General features: G+C 35.3%; 1 protein-coding gene across 3 annotated transcripts in view; it reads right to left on the bottom strand.

The window, feature by feature from the left end:
- The window catches only part of SLC35G2 (solute carrier family 35 member G2), a 66,360-nt gene extending 50,998 nt beyond the window's left edge, over positions 1-15,362 (bottom strand). For 2 of the 3 annotated variants that reach the window (XM_043998237.1, XM_043998238.1), the window contains exon 1: positions 14,957-15,362. The gene's annotated coding sequence lies outside the window, so the exon portion shown is untranslated. The remainder of the gene's footprint in view (positions 1-14,956) is intronic. The other variant, XM_043998239.1, reaches the window with a different exon arrangement.
- Positions 15,363-19,427: the final 4,065 nt, after the last annotated feature.

Genomic DNA, 19,427 nt, shown 5'->3' with positions numbered 1-19,427 from the left:
CCAGCTTGAGTGAGATAAGGAGAGCCAGTTTCAAGTGAATGAATGAATGAATGAATGAATGAATGAATGAATGAATGAATAAATAAATAAGCAAATGAATGGATGAATGAATAAATAGATGGATGGATAGATGGATGGAAGGATGGATGGATGGTTAGGTGGGTGAATGCATAAATTAATTAATTGATTAATTAAGGAATTAAGGGATAAATAAATAAATAAATAGCCAAGGTAAAAACCTTGAAAAGTCATCTTCCTAAAAAAAAAAAGGAAGAAATGTTGATTGGTGATTCATTCATTCAAAAAGAATAATTGGAAAATTCACCATGTATCACAGTGATGAAATACTGTTGTAGATGCCATGGCTGGTTTCCTATTTTGACATATGCTAAAGAGACTTTTTCTGCCAGCAGGGTTTGGGGTGCAACCAAATACAGACTCATATCCCAACACAGAAACAGAAAATACACAAACCTACAGCTCTCTGGGAGAGCTGCAATGCAGCAGTACTTTTCTAAAGCTACAAAAACTTGATCTGATATGTTGAGACCACCCTTCAAAAGACCCAGCCCTTATGAATAATGGTATATATTAATCATTAGATAATTTTTTTAATCCAGAAGTAAAAAGAAAACAAGTCTGAAATGTTAGTGAAACTAATATGACCTTGGAATCTAAGACTGGCATCAGGCTAAAACTTTGGGCAAATGAAGACGTTCACTCCAAACCCCTCTTTCAGAATAATGTGAGAATTAGATTCTGCACTTTTGATTCCTTAAAAGGCTTAAATTGTATCAGAATGAATTAAAGGAGAACCTCTTAGACAGCACCCAAAAAAAATTTTAGTTTACAAAGTCTTCTTTTATGGAGAATTTTTAGAATCAGATGAACTATTTTTTTTTTGCCTAAAATTGTTTAAATGTTGATGTATGTGGAAACAGGGAAAACAGGGATTATCTCTAAAGATGCCTTTTGACCCTTGAGCCCTCAGCTCAATACACATACATACATGTATATATATATATATATATATATATATATATATATATATATATATATATATATGTAAAATCTTCTGACATTTTGGCCTACTTAATTATTTTTTTAAAACTTACTGTTTTTATAATACATTGCATTTTACATTAATAAAAACAAATACACATCCAATATGAAGAGTAAAATCCTGTCTAAAGCTTTTAACAAGTGAATGAATTAACAAATAAACAAGCAAGGAAAATTATTTTTTTCTGGGGTATGAAGTTCTACCACTTCTTGGTTTGTCCTTATTTATATAAACCTAGTGAATGAGTATACAGTTCTAGTTCTGAAAAGTGAAATTTGTAGAATTTCATGTTGTGTTGCATTCTTCATATTTATAATTTTATAGTACTATAATGTTCCATTTCATCACTAAACCAGAATTCATTTAGCCATTCTCCAATTGCTGATTGTTTCCATTTTTTTCCTATTCGAACCATAGGCTTTTAGAGTTGGTAGGAACCACAATAGCCAGCTAGTCCAACTCATATGCAAAAGAGCATTCCTGATAATTACCATCCAGGCTCTGCTTAAAGACTTCCATCAGGGGAAGCTCACTCTCTCCCTAGGGCAACCCATTCTCCTTTTGGATATTCCTCACTTTTAGAAAATTTTTCTGACATTAATTCTAAATTTCTAATTTCTCTCCATTGTTCCCAGTTCTTTGCTCTAGGGCTAAACAGAATGAATGTAATCATTCTTCCACAATAGTTATAATATGCTCTCTAAGTCTTTTCTTCTTTATGTTCATAATCCTCAGTTCCTCTAATAGATCTTTATAGTACATGGCCTCAAGGCCCTTCATCATGCTGGTGCTCTTCCTCTGGACACTCTCCATCTTATCAATGTCCTTCCTAAATTGACATTCAAAATGGAACACAATACTCAAGATGTGATCTGATCAAAAATAAGACTATCTGCTAAATTGAAAAAGTATTCGTGAAGTTATTCTTTTCTTAACATAGTTGAAAATAGTGCTAGCTTTTTTGTATGTTTACATTTTTGCTTGACATGTTGAGCTTGCAGTCCAATAAAGCCCCAAAAACATTTTCAAATATCTAATTTATAATTTAATAATATATAACAATATAATATATAATTTAATTTAACTTATAATGCTATTTAAATATATCATCTCCATTTATATTTGTGAAATAAATTTTGTGAATATATGTAAGACTACATTAATCCCTATTTAATTTTTGTTTTATTAGATGAAGCACAATATTCTAAATTTTTAAGAATTCTGAACTTAACAAAAACCAATTAAAATGAATAGACTAGAGAGGGAAAGATTGTACATGAAACTGTTAGACTCTTATAGCTTGCTTTTCTTTTCAAGTATATATTACATTCAACATATAAACTTCAAAGATGTTCTGCCAGAAAGATTCTTTCTGGCCTTCTCTTTTTTTCTGTGAATTTTAAAAAATGTTTCAATGCACCTCTTTTCTTTCTTTCTTTTGGCAGTCTTACCCTTATCTTTCCTCACTTCTACCCTCCTTTCCCATCCTTCCCATCTTTCCTACCCCAACTGGAAAAAAAGAAAATCAACCCCATGTTTTTTAAACAAATATGCATAGTCAGGCAAAACAAATCCCCACATTGGCTGTGTCTAAGATTTTATGTGTCATTCTGCAACTTGAGTTAATTACTTCTTTTGCAGAAGATGGGTAGAATGCCTCATTATCAGTTCTCTGGAGTGGTGGTTGGTTATTGCATTGATCAGAGTTCTTAAGTCTTTCCAAGTTGTCTTTACAGTGTTGTTAACACATAATTGCTCTCCTGGTTTTGCTTACTTCACTCTGTATCAGTTTAGTCATCTCTTCTCAGGTTTCTTTGAAACCATCCTGTTTGTCATTTCTTACAGCACAATAGTATTCTATTACATTCCATAATTTGTCCAGCCATTCCCCAAGTGATAGCTGTTACCCCCTTAGTTTCCAGTTCTTTATTATTAGAAAAAGAGCTGATATAAATGTTTTTGTACATATGCATTCTTTTCCTCTCTTTTTGATCTCTTGGGGCAGGGAAGTAGTATAATTGGGTCAAAGGATATACACTATTTAGTGATTTTATAGGTATGGTTCCAAATTGCTTTCCATATTGGCTGGACCAATTCACAACTTCATCAATTATGTGTCTCCATTATTAATGTGCCTAAATTCTAACAACTGTCACTTTCTTTTTATGACATCTTGTCAATCTGATGAACATACTGTGGAACCTCAGTATATCCAAATCTTTTTTGGATCCCATTATCTACTGGTTCAGCTATTCTTTCAAGTTTTGATGTTAACAAAAAGGAAAGCTATAACTATTTTTGCACTCATAGATACAAAAAAGTTTTAGAGATAAAGTTCTAAGAATGTAATAACTGGGTTGAAAGATATCATCAGTTTTATGATTTTTAATGTATACTGTTATACTGTTTTCCATAATGTTTCTAATAGTCTGAAGTCCCACCAAAAATATATCAGTGACAATTTTCCTCTTTTTTAAACTCTACTTTGGGAGAACTGGCTCTCATTTCAAATTATCTCAAATTCTGTGCCCAATTGGTCCAAAGGTATTGTTATTACATTTAGTGGTTCAGATTCTCACTGTTTTTCAGTTATAGCAATGCTCTATTTGTTTGTATAATTCTCCCCTTCTCCAACAGTGAGGTACAGGAAATAATGAGCATCTGGCTTCTGGTCTGCTGCCACACTTGACAACCTTCATTAATCTTTGAGATTCTAACTTGCTTTTCCTAAATAATAATGAGTTACCCTAAATTACACAGGAATCTGAAGCAAAATGAATTATAATCTAGACACAGAATTGCAGCATCTAAGTATTAGAAGGAACACCCCCTATCCAAAGCAGAATACTCACTCTCTACAACATTCCTAATCATTCATCTTCTACCTAAGGATATCCAGTTGCAGCAAACTTACTTCTTCCTAGGCAGTTTACTCTATGGAGAACATCTCTATTAGTTCTTTATGTTGAGCTGAAATTATCTTCCTCATGACTTTTTTTGGGGGGCGGGGCAATTGGAGTTCAGCGACTTGCCCAGGGTCACACAGCTAGTAAGTGTTAAGTGTCTGAGGCCGGATTTGAACTCAGGTCCTCCTGAATCCAGGACCGGTGCTTTAGCCATTGTGCCACCTAGCTGCCCCTTCCCCATGACTTTTTTTTCTTTTTTTTTTTATGTGGGGCAATGAGGGTTAAGTGACTTGCCCAGGGTCACATAGCTAGTAAGTGTCAAGTGTCTGAAGCCAGATTTGAACTCAGGTCCTCCTGAATCCAGGGCCGATGTTTTATCCACTGCACGACCTAGCTGCCCCTCTTCATGACTTTTTTTTTTTTTTTGCAGGCAATGGGGGTTAAGTGACTTGCCCAGGGTCACACAGCTAGTAAGTGTCAAGTGTCTGAAGCCAGATTTGAACTCAGGTACTCCTGAATCCAGGGCCTGTGCTTTAACCACTGTGCCATCTAGCTGCCCCCCTCCCCATGACTTTTTTTTTTTAATTCTTTATTGTAGACTTTTTAAAATTTTTAAAATTTTTATTTATTTTTTTTTTTTTAGTGAGGCAATTGGGGTTAAGTGACTTGCCCAGAGTCACACAGCTAGTAAGTGTTGTGTCTGAGGTCAAATTTGAACTCAGGTACTCCTGACACCAGGGCCAGTGCTGTATCCACTGCGCCACCTAGCTGCCCCTTCCCCATGACTTTTAACAATTGCTCCTAGTATTTCCCTTTAGGGCCAAATATTTGTCTTTAAATGAAAATCCTTCAAATATTTGAAGACAACTATCATGTCTCTACTAAGTCTTCTCTTCTCTGGGCTAACCATTCCTGACATTTCTAAGTATTCCCATTTTCTTCTAAAATTCCTCATTATAGGATAATGTAGAAAAGCACAGAACTTTCTTTCATATATATATTTGGGGGGACAGGGCAATGAGGGTGAAGTGACTTGCCCAGGGTCACACAGCTAGTACGTGTCAAATGTCTGAGGGTAGATTTGAACTCAGGTCCTGCTGAATCCAGGGCCAGTGCTTTATCTACTGTGCCACCTAGCTGCCCCCAGCACAGAACTTTCAAATTGAATATTTGTGTTCTAATCTGAGTCTCATTAGTTGTGTGGCCTTAGTCAAGTCAACCTCTCTGAATCTCAAGTTCCTCATCCCTACAGTGGATATAATGATGTTTGTTTACTTGACGATTATTGTGAGGAATGCACTTTACAACCTCCATAACACCCAGTAGAATATATAATTCTTGAGGGGAATGACTGTTCCTAGCACAGCGTTCTGCATATAGTAAGTAGGTGATTAATAAATGTTTATTGAACACAAAGCACTGAGTCTGAAGTCAGGAAAATCAGAATTCAAATCTGGTTTCAGATATTCAGCTATGTGACCCAAGGCAAATCACTTAACTTCTTTTTTGGTTTTGGTTTTGGTTTTAGTTTTTTTGTGGGTCAATGAGGGTTGGTGCTTTATCCACTGCACCACCTAGCTGCCTCCAGTCACTTAACTTCTGTCTGCCTCAGTTTCTTTAATTGTAAAATGGGGATAATAATATCAGCTACCTCACAGAATTGTTGTGAAAATCAAATGAAATATTTGCGAGGCACTTAATAGAGCCTGGTACATAGTAGGTACTTAATAAATGCTTTCTTTCCTTGAATTTAATATGTAAATGTAGGCTATTATTTAGTTTACTCTTTATTTAACTAATATTTAGTACTTAGCACAGTGCCTGGCACATAGTAGGTACCTGATAAATGTTTATTTCCTCCCTTCCCTGAGTAGAATGTGCTATTATTTAGAGCAATAAGCTATTGTTTTGTGGAAAGAGAAATAGAAAAGAAAGTAATTTGTAAGTGACTATCCATTTTACTTTTGAGGTTTATGAAGCTGAAGAGATTAGATTAGATTATATCTAAAGACCTTTCTAGTTCTAATAATCTATGAACCCAAGAACTAAGCAACTCCTTTGGTTCTGGCTAATCTCTAACCTCTTTCAGCAGGACTCTGGGTGATTTGGGGTTAGGAGAAAGGGAAAGAAACAACTGACTTGTATCTGAAGCCTAGGCAAAGATAAATCAGAGCTACAAAAATGAAAGAAAAGGGGAAGAAGAGGAAGTGAATGTTGACTAATTTTAACTTTAAATTATTCCTCTGTAAATATTAGCAAAAGACAAAGTATATTATATGAGGATACTCCTCTTTTGGTAGCAAGATTGCTGTTTAAAAACTTAAGATGAAATGGTAGTGGTGGTAATATATTTTTCTTTTTTATAGAAAGTATATTGATTTTAATTTATTCAATTAAAATGTGTTACTTATAAGAGGGGAGTTGATTCTCCTTCCCAGGATTTAGTCACAGATGATGAGATTTTAATGTGTTAACAAAGAATTGATTCCTTTATGAAATGTGGATATCTTTCTCCAATGAAATCAAAGAGATGGCACCATTGACAAGACAAAAATTGGCCAGCACCCTTTAGGTTTTTAAAAAGCTAAGCTTGCCAGTCTTGGAGTCATTCAAAATAATTAGTCAGGGCAGCTAGGTGGCTCAGTAGATAGAACACTGGCCCTGGAGTCAGGAGTACCTGAGTTCAAATCCGGCCTCAGACACTTAACACTTACTAGCTGTGTGACCTTGGGAAAGTCACTTAACCCTCATTGCCCTGCCCCCCCCAAAAAAGAAAGAAAGAAATAGTGTATCCACAGATATGATAGACTTAGCTCTTCTCAGCAATACAATGATCTGAGAATAATACAAAACACTCATGATGGAAAATGCTCTCCACATCCAGAGAATGAACTATGGAGTTTGAAAGCAGATCAAAGAATACTATTTTCATTTTTTTTATTCTTTCTCATGGCTTTTTCCTTTTGTTCTGATTCTTCTTTCACAACATGACAAATGTGGAAATATGTTTAACATAATTGTGCATGTATAACTTACATCAGATTGCTTGCCATCTTGGAGAGGGGGTGTTGGGAGGAAGGGAGAAAAATTCGGAACTCAAAATCTTATAAAAATTAATGATGAAAATCATCTTTACATGTAAATGGAAAAAATAAAATAATATTTACCAAAAAAACCCAGTGCATCTAACAGGGAACAGAGATATACCCACTTTTTCGGGGGGGGGCGGGGCAGTGAGGGTTAAATGACTTGCTCAGGATCCCATAGCTAGTACGTGTCAAGTGTCTGAGGTTGGATTTGAATTCAGGTCCTCCTGAATTCAGCACCAGTGCTTTGTCCACTACACCACTTAGCTTCCCCAACATACTCTCTATAAACAAATATGGATACTGAGAGGTGGATTTTAAGGTGAATCAAAGAAATTGGACCTCTGGCAATGAAGAAAAGAACCATCTATGAATGGAACAGAGCACCTGGCAATTAAGAATCAAGTTACAGAAAAAAGCAGACTGTGAGAAACCAAGCTGAACAACTGCCCAGAAGGGACCCTGTGCCTGGGGTGGTATTGGTGGGAGTGCTTCAGGAGGACTCATTGGGTTGCTTCATACAATCAAATGTGAAATCTATTTTTAAGTAATAAACATTTAATTTATATTTTTGAGTTCTGATTTTTATCCCTTCTTCCCTCCATCTCCTCCCCTCCCTGAGGCGGTAAGCAATTAGATATGGGTTATACATGTACAATTATGTAAAACATTACCATATTAGTCGTTTTGCATAAGAAAACCTGAATAAAAGAAAAAATGAAAGAAAGTGAAAAATAGCATGCTTCGGGCAATATTCCATTAATATCAGTTCTCTCTTTGGAGGTGGATAGTATGTTTCATCAATAGTCCTTTGGGATTGTCTTGAATCATTGTGTTGTTGAGAATAGTCAAGTCATTCCCAGTTCTTCATCAAAGAGTATTGCTGTCTCTGTGCACAATGTTCTGTTGTTTCTGCTCTCTATGCTATACATCAGTTCATACAAGTCTTTCCAGGACTTTCTGAAATCATCCTGCTTGTCATTTCTTATAGCATAATAATATTCCATCACTGTCATATACCACAACTTGTTTAGCCATTCCCTAATTGATGGGCATTCCTTTGATTTCCAATTCTTAGCCACTACAAAAAGAGCTGGTAGAAAAATTTATGCACAACTAGGCCTTTTTCTCCTTTTTGGGATGTCTTTGGGATATAAACCTAGCAGTGGTATTTCTGGGTCAAAGGGTATGCATGGTTCTATAGCCCAAATGTGAAATCTTTGATCTTGTAATCTTAGGTTGAAATAGGATTTAACTTTGCTTTCTACCTCACAGTAAAAATTTTGTGAAGGAAAAGATGAAGAGACAGGAATAGTTAATATCAGGGAAATTGTGGAAAGATAGGTACACTGGTTCGTTGTTGGTGGAGCTGGGAATCAATATAGCCATTCCAGAAATCAATTTAGAATTATGCAATTAAGTGGCAAAAATGTCAAAACCCTTTAACCCAGAAATTCCATTACTAGGCATATGCCCAAGGAGGTCATTGTCAAAAATAATAAAAACCATATAAGCCAAAATATTTTTGTAGAATTTTTTTAGGGTAACAAAAAACTGGAAATATCACATGCATATTGTTTAAGGAATAGCTAAACAAATAGAATGCAATGAAGTTTTTCCATAGTAAAAAACAATATGATGGATGCAAAGAAATATGGAAAACCACATAAATAGATGCAAAGTGAAGTCAGTAGAAGGAATAATATAACACAGACAATGGCTAAAACAATGTGAATGGAGAGAACAACTGTGTTGTAGACATTTCATAGAACAATTGAAAGGGAAGTACAAAATTACAACTTAAAAAGTATTTATTTGTTTTATTAAATGTTTCTCCTCTTTTAAATTTTTCTTATAAAAATTTTTACATCTGAGGGGCGGCTAGGTGGTGCAGTGGATAGAGCACTGGCCCTGGAGTCAGGAGTACCTGAGTTCAAATGTGACCTCAGACACTTAACACTTACTAGCTGTGTGACCCTGGGCAAGTCACTTAACCCCAATTGCCTCACTAAAAAAAAATTATTATATCTGGAAATGTTTTACATGAATACACATGTATAACTTATATTGAATTGCTTTTTGTTCTTAAGGGGGCTGAGGAGGGAGGGAGGAGGAGAATTTGGAACACAAAGTTCTAAAAATCAACATTAAAATTGTTTTTATATGTAATTTGGGGAAAATAATATTGTAAATAAAAATAAATTTTAAAAGAGAAAAAAATTATTACAGGGCATGACTCTCTGAAATAGGGGGTCAAAATGGGTATAGGATTTATCCATAAAAGGTGACACCATAAGCAAATTAAGAAAGCATGGAATATTTTATCTGTCAGATTTATGGAAAGGGGAATAATTTAGGACCAAAGAAGATATAGAAAGCAAAACAAAATGTAAAATAGATCATTTTGATTCTATAAAAATGAAAAGGCTTTTGCACAAACAAAACCAATGTAACCAAAATTATAAAGAAAGAAAACTAGGAAAGAATTTTTGCAACAAGTATCACTGATAAAGGCCTCATTTCTCAAATATATAGAGAACAGTATCAAATGTATAAAAATACAAGTCATTCCCCAATTGATAAATGGTCAAAGGATACAAATAGACAATTTCAAGGCAAAGAAATTAAAGCTATCTATAGTCATATAAAAAAATGCTCTAAATCACAATTGATCAGATAAATGAAAATTAAAACAAGTCTGAGGTACCACCTCACATCTATCAGAGTGGTAGATATAACAAAAAAGAAAAATATTGGATGCTGGAGGGGATGTGAGGAAACTGGGACGCTAAGCCACTGTTGGTGAAGTGATGAATGTATCCAACCATTCTGGAGAGCAATTTAGAAGTATGCCCAAAGGGCTATAAAAAAAAACCTGTGTACCCTTTGATTCAGCAATACCTCTGCATAATTATATCCCAAAGACATCCCAAAAAAGAGAAAAAGACCTATTTTTACAAAAATATTTCTAGCCCATCAACTGGGGAATAGCTAAATAAGCTATGGTATATGATTGTAATGGAATATTATTGGACTATAAGAAATGACAAGCAGGATGATTTCAGAAAGGCCTGGAAAGACTTGTATGAACTGATGTTTAGTGAAGGGAACAGAACCAAGAGAACATTGTACACAGAAACAGCAATATTGTTTGATGAAGAACTGTGAATTATTCTCAACAATACAATGATCTAACACAATCCCAAAGGACTATTGATGAAACATACTATCCATCTCCAAAGAAAGAAATTATATTGATAGAATGCAGACTGAAGCATGCTATTTTTAAATTTTCTTTCATTTTTTTCTTTTATTCAAGTTTTCTTATACAAAATGACTAATGTGGTAATGTCTTACATAATCATACATGTATAACCTCAGGGACAGGAGAGGGGATGGAGGGGAAAAAATTGGAACCCCAAACTATAAATAAAAATGTTTATTAATTTTTAAAAGAAATATTTTTTTCTCTAACCTTTCCCCTCTTATTCTAGATCTATTGCTTTTGATTGTACAAAAACTTTTTTAATATAACCAACTTCATCTATCTTGACTCTTATTATGTGTTCTATTCTGAGTGCTTTGTCTCTTCACAAATGGAAAAGTCAAAACATTCCATTATCTTCCATTTATATATGATCTTTTAAAAAAGAAAATGAGATTGTATGTATTTGGAATTTATTGCTTTATATATGATGAGATGTAACAGATAATGCAAAAGGAGAGAAAAAAGAAAGCATAGTAGTAGTGTCCAGCCACCCCACTAGAAGAACAGTTTTTCAGAGAGCTTAAAAATCCAGTTCAGATTCTAAAATGGCTTCATAAGGAAAAGAAAAATGAGACTCCTACTGTCAAACAGAATAAATACAACAAACAAAAAAACCTCGTAGCAAGAAGGAATTAATGTCTAGAAGATGTTTAGATCCTCCCTTTCCTTTTTAGTTCACTTCAATATCTAACTAACTAATAAGATCCAAAAGTAGGTGACCTGAATAAGAAGTCACTTGAAAATAATTAGATTAGGTCATTATATTTGGGGTAAACTTTTGAAAAATCATACAGGTGAACCCCAGTAAATTGTCACCTTAAAATCAAGCCAACTATGTTCTTTTCTGGGAGTTCTAAAGTGTGTGAAAAAGTAGTTATTACCTAGGATAAAAGACAACAAGGAATTTAGCAATACATTTTTTATCAGAGGAACTAAAAAATTGATTTAATCAGTTCTAATAGACTAATTTACTGTACTTATGGAAAAATTTGCAGCTACGCCTCTTTAATATAATATTTCTCTGGTCTTGGCACTATTTATATAGCATGAAAATAGTTTGAAAATGAAATTAAAATTATGGATCTGGTGATTTAATGACTTCCAGAATACCTAAAGTAGCCTACTTCAGATGACCAAATTTATCAATTTTTCCAGAAAGAATGGAAGGGTTGACCAAGGTGGTCTAATCCATTTTTGTTTCCAAATCCAACCTTGGGGGCAGCTAGAAGGCACAGTGGATAGAGCACTGGCCCTAGATCAAGAGGACCTGAGTTCAAGTCTGGCCTCAGACACTTAACACCTACTAGTTGTGTGACCCTGGGCAAGTCATTTAACCCCAATTGCCTCACAAAAAAAACCCCCACCAAAATCCAACCTTGAATGCTTTCTAACTCCCTAAGCTGATTGAAACTGATTTACTGGTTGGAGCAAGGAAAACAATATGCAAATTGCATCAAAATAGTCCTTATTTTGTGAATGGAATGATATCATGTAAATATGGTATTTATACTAGATTCTGCAATAATGTCTCATGCTATAAAGTATATAGGAAAAATATTATAGAGGAGAAAATTGAGGCTTAGAGAGGTACAATGACCAGCCCATGTCATATAGCCAGTAAGTGGTGGATCAAGGTCTCAAACCCAGAATTTCTGATTCTAAGTCTCTTTTCATTATATCAGGTTTGCCTCTCTTAACTAAAATACTTGTGCTCAAAAATCAAATTTAATAAAACATTTTCTGTGTGCAGACCAATCCATCTATAAGCTCACTCATTTGCCCATTGGAAAAAAATACTATTCTACTGGCATATAAATAGTTGCCAAAAAATTGTCTAAAACACGCGATCCATTAGCGTCCACCCCCCCCATCCCTCCTCCCTCACTATAGTTACATTCTTATACAACTCTTCACTTAGCTCTCTTTTTTCAAGGACAGTGACAAGAATTCACATATTGATTGCAAAATGGACTTTGGTATAAAGATTCTTCATTCACATAAACGTAAAAATAAGTAAAGAAATACTCTAGAGAACAGCTCTACTCTGAAATAAGAGGGGCCTAATAGTTATGAGTTATGCCTTCAAATAGAAAGCATTAAGGTCTTAAAATTTTCTTGCTTAATTAGAAATTAACCAAATTACACAACAGTGGTCTAAATCGAATTGAGTGCTCATATGGAATAGCATATGCTGCTCCATGTGGAGGATAAATTTGTGTCCATTAGAATTAATTGAAATAACGTTGGTTTTAAGGAGCACACTTAAAGATAACTTAAGCAGTTTTTAACAATAAACAAACAAATTTAAAGGAATCAGATTAAAATGCAGCCATTATAAAAAGTATTGTATAATGCTAGAAACAGATTATATTTGGAATCACCCATGTATTATGTTACTGTTTTTGCCAAACTTTCTTTTTAGCAATTGGTTTTCTAAGATTATCTGGCCCTGTGTCAAATTTTGCATCAATCTTTCATTTTTCACCCAACTTTAGGAATTTTCAGGGGTGGGGGGAAGGTATGCAGAAAAATAAAATCAGTCTCAATTTAGTATCTTCATTCATTCTTAAATTAAAATTAGTAGAAATGCCTGATGGTTCAGCATAATACCAGACGTTTCTATCCATAGGCTCTGAAACTGTGAGACAGCTGAATGTGAATTGAACTATTTTGCATACCTCATGAACACAAATGTGAAAAAATAACTGTTATAAAATAAAAATTAAAATATACTATTAAATGTTCTGGGAAACATGAAACTTATAGCCTGAAAACTCTTCCTAATATGGCATATGAAAATGTTATCACATTATAAAGATTATTCACAATCCTAACATTAATACCATTTACCTTATCACCTTCTTAAAGTATCTCTTTAGGAAATAGGTGCATCAACACATATAGAAGATGTTTCTGCAAGATATTAGCATTTGTTTTAAAATTTTACTATGGAAATGGAATAACACAATTTGGCAAAAAAAAAAAAAGAATAGAGAGGAAATGTTGTAGCTCATGAAGTCAGGCGCTGATTACAAATTAGAATCATTTCAGCACCATGGACACAAGCAACACATCCATCAAAGCCTTTTCCTACTGAATACAGAAAGGAACATAAGCCCAAATCCCCAAAGACCTGAGGCTCAGTCCTAGCCAGTTAGATTTGAAGCTAGGGACATCTTAGCTACCTTTCTATCCTGCTGATTCCTAACCTTGTAGCCTGAGTTTAGAATCAGACATGGGTTCTCCAGTGGTCCCCAAAATAGTCAGGATGCACTTAATACTCAGTAAAATATGAAAGCTTATATGAAAAGGTAATTCAAACCCTGTTTGAGGAAGAAAAATGATTAGGTAAGAATTAATTAATTCCACCAAATTTTCAATTCCATGAATAAATAACATTAAACATACAATCTGCACCCCCCCCTTTAAAAATAGAGTAATGTGCAAAGATCTATTCTGTGGAATGCTATTTAGCTTTGCTTGTCATTGAGCTTATCCAGTTCTGCTTCTGTAGCTACAGAGATCCCTATGTAGGGATTTACATATGTATCTGAGAAGGGGGAGGTTAATAAAAATATAGCTTAGAGGTTAGCATGGAAGCTGATACCCAAATGGATATTAAATCCTCAGTAACAGTTGTAAGATGACAGACTCTTCTCGGGATTTTTGACTGGCCACTGAGTAAATTATACAAATGCATATATACTTATTTATCTGCACATGAACCCATGGTCTAGTTGGGATTAGTGAGACTGGAGACCTAGGTAAAATGTAATCCTGATTCTCGATTTCTCTTGGATTTTCTTTTCTTTCTCCTTGACCTTCCTTCTCTTTCCTCCTTTCTTCTCTATTTTTCCCCCTCCTCTTAACGACCTCTCCAAGCTGGAAAAGTGAATTGTAGATACTGAAATCCCTGCAGTGGAGCTCAGGGAAGAGCTATAATGTGTTGCCTTTTCCATGCTAGGGAAAACCAGACAACAGCCATACTATTGGACTCCTTGCTTATGATAGGAGAGGAAAGTGAAAAGGAATGATGGTACTAACATATTTGATCAGTTTTGCTTTTTTCAAAAATCTAGAACCAGGTAGATTTAGATGAAGCTGAAGGGATGGAGAATGGGAAGGGAAGCCTCTAAATTCATGATGCCACAGGTCATTGCTCACCACTGAGAAGAAATAGAATCTCTATCTGTTGAGCTCCTATAAAGGAGTAAAGAGTTGCTAATCCTCCAACCCACCAGCCCCCAAGTCCTAGTTTCATAGAAAAAATTAGTTGCCCAATTATTTAATTCAACTTAATCTTCAGATAGCCCTAGTCAAGTTTTTAATGACAAGGGTAGAGGAGAGAGTCTCTTCCCTAGGATAAAGGAATATTTCTCATCCTTTTCCCAGCTTACAGAGACACTAACGCTGAAAAGCAAAGGATTTAAATGTCGTCCTGTTTTGAGCCCAGGTTTCTCTTGCCCTTCCAAATATTCACAGGAGGGAATAGGGAAGGAGGGGACAGGAAAAGAGGAAGAGAGTGGCTGGCACAGAAACAAACACAGGTATGAGAGGATAATAAGAACAAGACAGCTCCTCTGTTGTATAAAAGGCCAGAGAAAGCTGGAATCCAGGAAGCTACAGTTTTTACCTGTCTCTTCTGGCGAGGGAAGGAATAGATCTTTCTGTTCCTTTGCTGAAGTCTGGAAGTTATTGCCTTCGAACCAGGAGGGAAAGACTGAAGTGTCAGAACTGAGGACAGGAGGTCTGGGTGAAGGTGTCTGCCAGTGCTTCCATTTCCCTCCTACTAGGAGGGATTAAAAACAACAGGAAAATAAACAGAAGCTGAGAATACCTTCTGATTCACAATCTGCTGGGCAGCCGTTAGCAGCTCAGTACATCCTAGAGAAAAGAAAGCTGCCACGGTTGCGCTCTGGGGCGCTAACCCTACGGGCTCCTTCCTCTTCACTTCCCAGATGTCATGCCTGAAAAGGACGAAGGGGGAGGGGCAGGGGAAGGCGAGGAGAGAAGGCCACAGTGGGAGAGAAAAAAAAAGAAAAAAAAAAACCCTGAGTGGGGAATTAAAGGAAGAGTAATGGAGCATGCGCATCCAGCATGCTCCAGACACAGAAGCTTTGGGGAGGTGGGGGAGTGTAAGGTTAGGGGTAAAGTATTGCTTCGAATCCTTCTGTGGTTTCCTGAATGCTTGAACTATTTTAGACTTTTTTTTTGTTTGTTTCTATAGTAATTTGGAAGTTTTCTATTCCAAGGAGATTATTTTCTGGCTCCATTTAAAAAAATCACCTTCCCTGAAGGTCAATCTGTCTATCCCTGGAGAGAGCAGTCTCAGGTATACAGATTGATGGGTTATTTTGGGTTATCTTGAAAGTGTCATCCTAAGGCATTTTATATTCCCCAACCCTAACCCCCTATTCTGCTATGACTATTTTAGTCAATTTCCAAATGTTTGAAAAATGTTTTTTATTTCCAAAAATACTCCTTAGTATCTGTATATTATATAATTTTAAAACCAAAAGGGACCTTAGAGTACTCACAGTTCAATCCCCTCATTTACATGTGATAACACTTAAAATCATCACCTACTTGGTTTGTAATGAACAGCTTTTCAAGAGGAAGGTAACTGCAATTTGCTGGCTATTTCTAAAAAATAATCCAAAAATGTTTTGAAATTGATAAATATAATAGAGTAAGTCACTTAGAGGTCATTAAAATACCCCCCCCCAATCCTTGGCTTCAACCTTATCTTCAGACAATGACCTTTATTTTTCAGTCCTATTAAAACAAAGAGACTGGTCTGATCAAATCTCCCCCTCCCCCACAAGACTGGAATTTAGAGATAAGCTTGAGAAAATAGATACACTGCAACTCTGCTGGAGTATCCCTTTGTTAGCAGAACTAATACCTGTATAAAAATAGGACATATTCTAAGGACTAATGTCTTTAAGCATTAAACTGTTAAGTTTCCCCAAATTGGTCTTCTTGACATGTGTAGGGTAATTATTTTCAACCAAATGGTTTACCCCTAAAATGTAGTCATTTGTCCCCAAAATATTTTTGCTTCTTTCAGGCACACACACACACACACACATACACTCACCATTTTATGAACATATTTTAATCAGTGGTTCCATAGGGAGACAGACTTTATGCAAACACATGTTATTTTTCTGAGCCTGATAAAAATCTACAGATTTTTTTTCACCTTATAGGAAGCAGGTTAATTATAGATGGGAATTATTTACTAACACAAATTTTTTTTAAAATATCACTTTAAGTGATATATATTACCTCTATTCTAAAAAAAAAATAAAACAAATACCTTCCCTATAGCAGTCAGAAGGAAAAGACAAAATGTATGTGATATTGTGAATGTAGCAAGCCTTCTGGGAAACCTCTCCAAATCAGTACTCACAGATTGGTAGGTTAGGTCACAGTAGTATGTCTACTCTTTTTTTTTTCCTTTTTTTTCTTTTTTGTGAGGCAATGGGGGTTAAATGACTTGTCCAGGATCACACAGCTAGTGTCAAGGGTCTGAGGCCAGATTTGAACTCAGGTACTCCTGAATTCAGGGCCAGTGCTTTATCCACTGTGCCACCTAGCTGCTCCCTAGTATGTCTACTCTTAACGGTTCTAGAATATACTCTGGATAGCCTAAAATGATATCTTATGAGTCTACAATTAATAATCATCTAGTAGACTCAATGAGCCTAAAACAAAGGCATTTACTAAAACGGCATAGTAAGATCAATAGTTACATAATATTCTTCATGTAGGAACTTCCTCTCTCTTTTCATAGTGTCCTCATGCTGCTACTCCTTGGACACTGGGTGTCTGTTGGGTGGGTTTCTCAGCTGGGCTCACTGGGTCAGCTTTGCCCTAAAGATCAGCTCTAATCTGGAAGAACTAATTCTCCCTTGAAATTTAGTTGGTGCTCTTCTTTGCTACACAGGGTTCTTCCTCTTGAAGCTGCTTCTGCATTGACCTGTTTAATTCAACTCTTTTGAACAACTCAACTTTGTTTCAGTTGTGACTAGAACTAAGTGGACATCTCTGCTCCCTGATTGATGCAGTGTCTTTAACTGCTGATAAGGGAGAGTGGGGAGATAGAGGAGAGAAAATTCTCTCTTCTCCTCCTCTCTCCCTTCTGCCCTCTGGTAGAGGGCACATGTCACAAAATATAAAGGTGCTCCATGCTTTGGACTGCCCAACTCCTTGGATTGTCTAAAGGAATGCCAAGCTTAGTTTTTTAAAGGCTGCCAAAGACATAGTCAATCTGTGGGTTAGCCAATGCCAAACTTTCCTTCTAATTCAATCAAGGAAATTTTGAATTTCACAGTGTTAGTATATTAATATTTCCTTGCCTCTCTTATCTGCTCCTTCCTTTCTATAATTACATCAATTAGCTATAGGGTAGACAGCTAGGTGGAATAGTGGATAGAACACTAGGCCTGGACTCAAGAAGAATCATTTTCTTAAATTCAAATTTGGGCTCAGATGCTTACTAGCTGTGTGACCTTGTCCAAGTCACTTAACCCTGTTTACCTCAGTTCATCATCTGTACAATGAGCTAAAGAAGGAAATGACAAACCACTCTAGTATCTTTGTCAAGAAAACCCCAAATGGTGTCATGAAGAGTCAGACACAATTGAACAACAATAAAAGCTGGAGGGTTGGGGGACATATCCCCTTCCCTGACACATGAGTAATTCCAACTTTGATAAAGAGTCAGCTTTGAATGGGGGCAAGAGTTCCCAACCTGAAGTATGAGAAGCTTGTCAAAGAAGTGTGATAGTATTTGATAAATAACTATATTATCCTATTGAAATATTCCAAAGTAATGGTTTTAGTTTTTTTTAAGTGGATTGGAGAGAGAATAGTGAGAAAGAAAAGGAAGAGGAAGAAAAGGAGGGAGCCCTATAGTGCATCTTAAAAATTTGAATGAAGCAATTTAATAAATAATTTCTACTGACCAAAAGCTAAAGAATTGGGGTTTGGATATAAAATCCTTTTCATACTGAACTAGAAAAAAAAGTCAGCAAAAGCCAACCATGATAGATGAGTTCATTGATTTTGATCTCTACAATAATCAATAACTGAATTAATTTCTAATCAATGAAGTTAAAAAAATTTGAGTGTATCCTTGAAAAAGCATATCGTATTTTAACTAACATGCTCACAAAGCTTGTCTTCTGTTTATAACAACTTGTCCCTGTGAATCAGAATTCTCAATCCTGTTTTCAATCAAATTCAAAGCAAAAACAAAAAACAAACAAACAAAACTAACAGGCTAAACATGATATGTGGGTATCTTTTTTCAAAAACTATGCTAAAAATAAATCTGTTGGCTGACAAAAAACATAAACAAGGATCTGATTAATTTATTTGACTTATTCAAATAAACATTTAACAACTTTATTATACTAAAATATTTATTAAAGTTTTATGAAAATTAATTTTTATTTTATTTCTTTTTGTATATTAAAAAAATTGTTACTAAGCATATGAATGGCAAACACATGTTGAATAAGGAATAGAGAAATTTTTTGTTTTTGTTTTTTTTAGTGAGGCACTTGGGGTTGAGTGACTTGCCCAGGGTCACACAGCTAGTAAGTGTTAAGTGTCTGAGGCCGGATTTGAACTAGGGTACTCCTGACTCCAGGGCTGGTGCTCTATCCACTGCACCACCTAGCTGCCCCTAGAGAGATTTTTTGAAAGCCAGAGGGCACAGGGGCATAAAAAGTTTGAGAATTACTGGAATGGAACTGGAATTGAGACCAGTATTCAAATCTTAAAAGTTTGTATGAAATAAACCCATATGAATCATCAGCATTTCTATATATTACCTACAAAGTCCAGCAGCAAGAGATAGAAAGAGAAATTACATTTAAAATAACAGTAGACAATATAAAATATTGGGGAGTCTACCTGCCAAGACAAACTCAAGAATCATATGAACACAAATTATAAAACACTTTTCATATAAGTAAAATCAGATCTGAACAACTGGAAAAATATTAATTCCTCATGGGTAGATCAAGCCAAAATAATAAAAATGACAATTCTATCTAAATTAATTATGGTACTTATTTAGTGCCATAACA

This window comes from Dromiciops gliroides, chromosome 3, assembly GCF_019393635.1.
Source record: "Dromiciops gliroides isolate mDroGli1 chromosome 3, mDroGli1.pri, whole genome shotgun sequence".
Lineage (NCBI taxonomy): Eukaryota > Metazoa > Chordata > Mammalia > Microbiotheria > Microbiotheriidae > Dromiciops > Dromiciops gliroides.
Note: the sequence above shows the minus strand (reverse complement) of the source record. Positions and strands in the feature narration are given on the sequence as shown.